Genomic DNA, 6199 nt, shown 5'->3' with positions numbered 1-6199 from the left:
AAAAGGTTATGTTAGTCATATATAGACATCAGGAATATATCATTCTAGATTTAATTTATATTTCAATTATGTCACCATTTTAAATATGAATTTAATTTATCAATATAACTTTTCATCAAAGACCTATTTCACTTTTTGATGAACGGATAATTCCTCATCCACTTTTTATTATATATTAAATACTCCCTCCGTCCCTATTTATCTGTCCACTTTGGAAGTAAAAATTTGTCCCTATTTATCTGTCCATTTATACTTTCAAAACTATATTTAATGATAGTTTTTCAAATATATCTCCATAATTTCAAATTTCAAGGCTTGGCTTATTTAAAACTTGGTTGAATTCATGTTTTCAAGACATAAAGTAGGGTATTCCACCATTTTCAAGATATTAATTAGAGGTATTTAATGAAAAAGTTCATACAATCAATTATTCCTTGGTATGTGTTTTTTTTTCCAAAATGGACAGATAAAAAGGGACGGAGGGAGTATTAAATAATATTGATGGCCAGCTAGCGAACCGTCCCTCGATTCCTCCAAATATAACAACTCACCCCTACGCTAGCTGCTCCGGTGACCGATCTCCAGAATATAGCAACCCATTTCCCGGAGTTATAGTTCTAAATATCCTCGGCTCATCGCCGAGAAATGGTAGGCGCAATGCAGTAGATGACAACTGATCACATGACCCGCCCTCATAACAGCTGGACATATGGCGATATCTTCTTAGAGCAAGTCCAATAGGTTACCTATCCTATTACTTATAAATAATATAAAATATTTTTAATGTCAATTTCAACAGTAATCCCTATATTTGTTCTTCTAAGATTATTTTAATAATAAATTTGAGAGAGAGAAGGAGAGAATAGACAAAAAAGAGAGAGAGAGATGATTATTTTATTCATAAATATTAAATAAGTAATGGCTAGGGGTGATTTATAAATAGGTAATGGCTAGGAGAATTAAGGTTGTGCTAGTGATTTAGGATACCACTAGAATAATGTCGGAGTGCATTTTTTTGACACATTACCTAAATATGAGTTTAAGACATCATGTTGGTAACCTATTGGACTTGCTCTTATAATGTCATTTCCTAGGACAAGGAACAATTCTCACATGACATTCATAAATCATAGTCATCCTTCTCATCCATCTAAAACATAGGCTAGCCACTTGACTGATCCAGAAAACTCATGTATAAGTAGAAAAAGACAATTCAAGAAAAAAAAATCTAAGAAAACTAAAAAAAATGATGAGCATGATCGCGGCAGACCACTGCTAGAATCCCTGCGCCCGGCAAATATATACTCCCCCGTCCCAACCATTTCCATACATTTGGTTGGGACGTGAGACCAAGAAATAGTGTAAAAAATGAGTAAATGATAAGATGAAAAGTGGGTATAATTATGGGACCAATTTATATTTAATAATAGATTTGTAATAGTGGAGGAAAATAGTGGGTGTAATAGTGTTTATATTATTATAAAAAGGAGATAGTGGAAGAAAGTAGTTGGTGTAATGATATTTTATAGGGAAATTATGAATGGTACCACTGTGTAATTGGCTTTTACAAGTGGTACCACTTCGAGTTTTTGACTTACAAGTGGTACCGTATTTGACAACCTGTTAAAAATAACATTCTGTGAAGCAAACGTTTAAACAGCCGTTAAATCTTAGAAATAGACATGTTCAGTACAGGAAACTTCAAATTTCCCGGGCTTTTAACCAACAATCCAACAAAACATATATGAAGACAGTCTCCAACAAAAACCAAGCATGCAATAGTTTCAAATCCAACAAAAGTAACTACCAGACATCAAAAACATGTTAAATAACATGGAAACTAAATCTGTGATTGAGACTGTGAAGGAGTGCAGCGTGTGGTATTGGTCTGCGATGCCTGAGTTGCTGTTGCTGTGTCCTTTGATGCCTTTGCCGCTTTAGCCGCATTACTTTGATCCCTCACCCTAGGATTTCGAATCAGTAGAGGCTTTCCAGTGGCCTGCATTTCCTTTTTTTGCTTCTCAGTGAGCCCCCCCTTGCAGGTCCTAGCATTGTGTCCATAACACTCACACTTCTTGCACTTGACAGTCTTGGATCTCTTTCCTTTCTGATCTTCCCCCTCTTCTCTTGTGGCGCCCTCCAAACCCGGGTCAGAAGTTTGGGGTCCACACCATAACATAACCTGTAATTAATAATATAAAATATGCAGTGACCCTTAACTGTCCATGGATCGCAACAGGTTAAAGTATAAAACAAGCCACAACACAACTTTAATTATTACAAACCCAAATCCCAAAATATAAACTTAATTCTTACAAACTTACACGTCATTTGTGTCTCATTATTCAAACTAATACATATATAAAAAGTCAGGTGCTGCCGATAGCTCTCTCCATCTCTCAGCCTGGAATCCTGGCCTTACCACTAGCCTGCGGATCATCGTTACCAACCTTCTCTGCTTTCACTGGAAAGAACATAGAGTTTCGCAAGAGTGAGCTAACAAGCTCAGCAAGTATAACAATGTCCATTTAAACATTTATCAAAAGGTGATGGAAATCAGTATTTAAGAGAATCCATCTCAATATCAAAGTTTCTTTTTAGAATTTCAATTAGAATTGGATATTAATTTTATTTTTAAAAACCAAAGGTTAGGCTGCTGATCAGTCAGACACTAACCCCGAGCAGGCCCCGCCATGCTCGTTTACTGGATCCAAGGCACACATTGGCCTAAAGCGACCACTCATCTGGTCTGACCATTCATTTGGTCCATTTCAGAAAAAACTATCCAATTCTATTAGGAATCAGGATAAGCAGCAACATATTTCAATAAACAGAATTAATAATAACATGATAAAATTTTGAAGCAAAAACAGAATGCAATTCAGGAGCATCTTCAAAATATTTCAAAATAAGAATCAGGAATAATTCCACGAGTCAATGGATCAGATATAGCATATCTGGATTTCAGGTATAACAATAGTCGTGGTTTGTATGAAATAAGGTTCCTAGTTTTTGGAAAAGGATTCACATGTCAAAGGGTGTTTTCAAATTCAAAGAAATTAGGTTACTGAAAAGGAATAAAAATTGTAAGGTGTATGGTATTCCAGATAGAATTGACTTCCAGTCAATTGGTTGGGATATCAAGGGTGTACCAAAACACTGGAATGGGGTTTATATGGTATTTATTCAAAAATCCCAAGGTCTGAAGGTTTACAATTGAATAAGGTTTCAAAATAGGTATCAAAGAATCAAATTAGTAGTTCAAGTATCAATGAATGAATGAATAGTTCAAGTGGTATTTAAGGAATCTGATTGATGGTTCAGGAATCAATGAATCAAACAATACAGGATCAGGCTCAATAAGTGTTATGAGTGAATTAGAATGCTCACAAAGCAATCACATCAGGAATCATATCTATATAATTGAAGGAAAGTATCAAGGAAACTTGCCTTATACTGACGATTTCAAATTTCAATCGCTCCTGCTCGATATACTATTCTATATCCAGTTGCTTTTCCCTTTATTACGCCTCGCTTCTCTGCTAATCATCACAACTAATTATCAATAGGTGATCTCATACTATTCTCATCATCTTACATTCGAAACGGGCTTCTATCTACCCTTCGTTTCACCCAAATCCGATTTACGGATCAAAAGATATGTCAAAAACAATTTTATATCAATCACGTAGACACATAACATGTCAATTAGATAGCACATAGCACATATCACATAAAATATTTACTAAAATATATTTTTCAAAAGAGGTTTGAAGTCAAACGGATTTTTCTGGTATTTCTTATGAATTTTTAAACATTTTTCGGAATTAAAACGGGTCAAAGAATCATTTTATAAATAAATAATCAATTTTGGATACTCGAAATCAAGTCCAAAATCATTTGAAATCAATTAACGAGCTTCAATCATATTTTAAAATAATATTTTAAAGCTCGAAACTATTTTTCGGAATTTTAAAATCATTTAAAAATATTTAAAAATAATTAAATCTAATTAATAAATCACTTAAAATCAATTAATAATTAATTAAAACAATTAATCGATTAATAATTAAATTAATTGACTAATTATTATAATTAATTACTAATTAAAATTAATTAATAAATTAAATCAGATTTATTTTTGAATTAATAAATAATTAAAAACAATTTTTGAAATTAAAATAAATGATTTTCGAAATTAAATTTAAATCAGAAATCATTTTTAAAACTTTTTAAAAGTCCAGGGTTTGAATTGCAAGTTTTGAAAACTAGAGGAGGGACTCAACTGAAAATTTGGAAACTTCAGGGACCACAAGTCACCATCTCCAAAAGTCAGGGGGCCAGGTGGTAATTTACCACCGGCGACACCCCTGACCGCCGGAGACGGCGGTGGCCACCTCGGTTCTGCACCAAGAGGTGCAGATCGATTCCCCACTCCCCATGGAGTCCAAATCCAAGCTCACATCCTTAAAACGAGGCCGATATCGGCCGGAATTCCTTGAGGAACAGGGCTCGCCGCCGGCGAGCTTCGTGGCTCCGGCGGGGACGCTCCTGACCTCCAACAGACGCACCCGAGGTGCCAATCAACTCCTCTTGTCATGCTCTACCCATTCCCGGCCTCAAAACACACCCAGATTCACTCAATAAGAAAACCCCAAAATCAATTAAGAACATTCATACTTATATAAACCCTAACTCGAAGATTAAACCTTAATTTCTACATGTTATTGAACTCCAACTCAAGCATGTGATATACCAAAATGATCAGGAGAACATTATCTACAACATACAATCATCAAATCACACAAACAACTTCAAAATCAAAAAGCCCTAATTTGAGCTTATTTATTTCGAATTTAAAACTCAAAATCCAAACCCACCTGATGTTGTTGCACTGATTTTGATGATGAAAATGGATTCTACACGTCGAAACCTTCGATTTGGCTACTTGAACACCAAAATCCGAGTCCGATAACACCTCCAAATCCTCGTTTGAATCTCAAGAACACGAAGAACTCTCTCGGGAATTTCTCGGTTTTAACTGGTTTTATGATTTTCGTAATAAAATAAAGTACAGTTAAGTATATTTATACTTAAGAATAATTAATACCCCTTTGGATCATATATGGCATGAAAATACACTGTTTAGTAGCTTTATACTAATAAAACGGGTCCAATCGGTACCGGTTTTCGAGATAATCATCAAACGGGCTTTTTAATCTGTCATTAATACGCGGGTCCCACCGTCATTATTACAAGATAAGGATGAGAATAAAATATTGTATTTCACGTTTATCGAGACAACTAGATAATTATCTAATACCGAAAAACTCCGCCGGACCGACTCCGGAACAAACCGTACTCCGGATCGAAAAAGTCAAAACATGAAAAATGTCCGGAATGTTCAAATTAAGCTAAAGGTGAATTTTGTTGAAATTTTCGGGAAGTAAAATCTCGGTACCGTTGTAGGTTAACGGTTTTCGAAGAAATCAAAATAATTAATAATTAATTAAAAATATACATAATTAAATCCGTAAATCAAATATAAAATCATCGAACAATACATAAATCGATATGAAAATATCTAAATAAACTATATTTTGTGCTGAACATATAAAAATTGATATTCCTCAAATTTAATCAGAAATACATAACTAAATTAATAGAACTGGAACCAATTAATTCACAGAAATTCATATAAAATTCATATAATATTCATTAATCATTCAGATAATTACACGGATAATCCCAGATGTTACATCCTTCCCCCCTTAAAAGGATTCTGTCCTCAGAATCGCTTAGGTAAACAAATGAGGGTACTTTTCACGCATATCACTTTCTAACTCCCAGGTTGACTCTTCAACCTTCGGGTTTCTCCACAGTACCCTTACTAAGTTAACTACCTTGTTTCTTAACACCTTCTCTTTTCTATCTAAAATTTCCACTGGTCTCTCCACATACGATAAATCTGCCTCGAGTTCTATCGGCTCATACTCTATCACATGTTTCGAATCTGGATTATACTTCTTAAGCATCGATACATGAAAGACGTTATGAATGTGCTCCATGTGCGGGGGTAACGCCAATTCGTACGCTACTTTGCCTACACGTCTCAAGATTTCAAATGGCCCGATATATCGGGGACTTAACTTGCCTTTCTTTCCGAATCTGGATAGCCCTTTCCATGGTGACACCTTCA

This window comes from Daucus carota, chromosome 2 (genome assembly GCF_001625215.2).
Source record: "Daucus carota subsp. sativus chromosome 2, DH1 v3.0, whole genome shotgun sequence".
Lineage (NCBI taxonomy): Eukaryota > Viridiplantae > Streptophyta > Magnoliopsida > Apiales > Apiaceae > Daucus > Daucus carota.
This window is presented reverse-complemented; position numbering follows the sequence as displayed.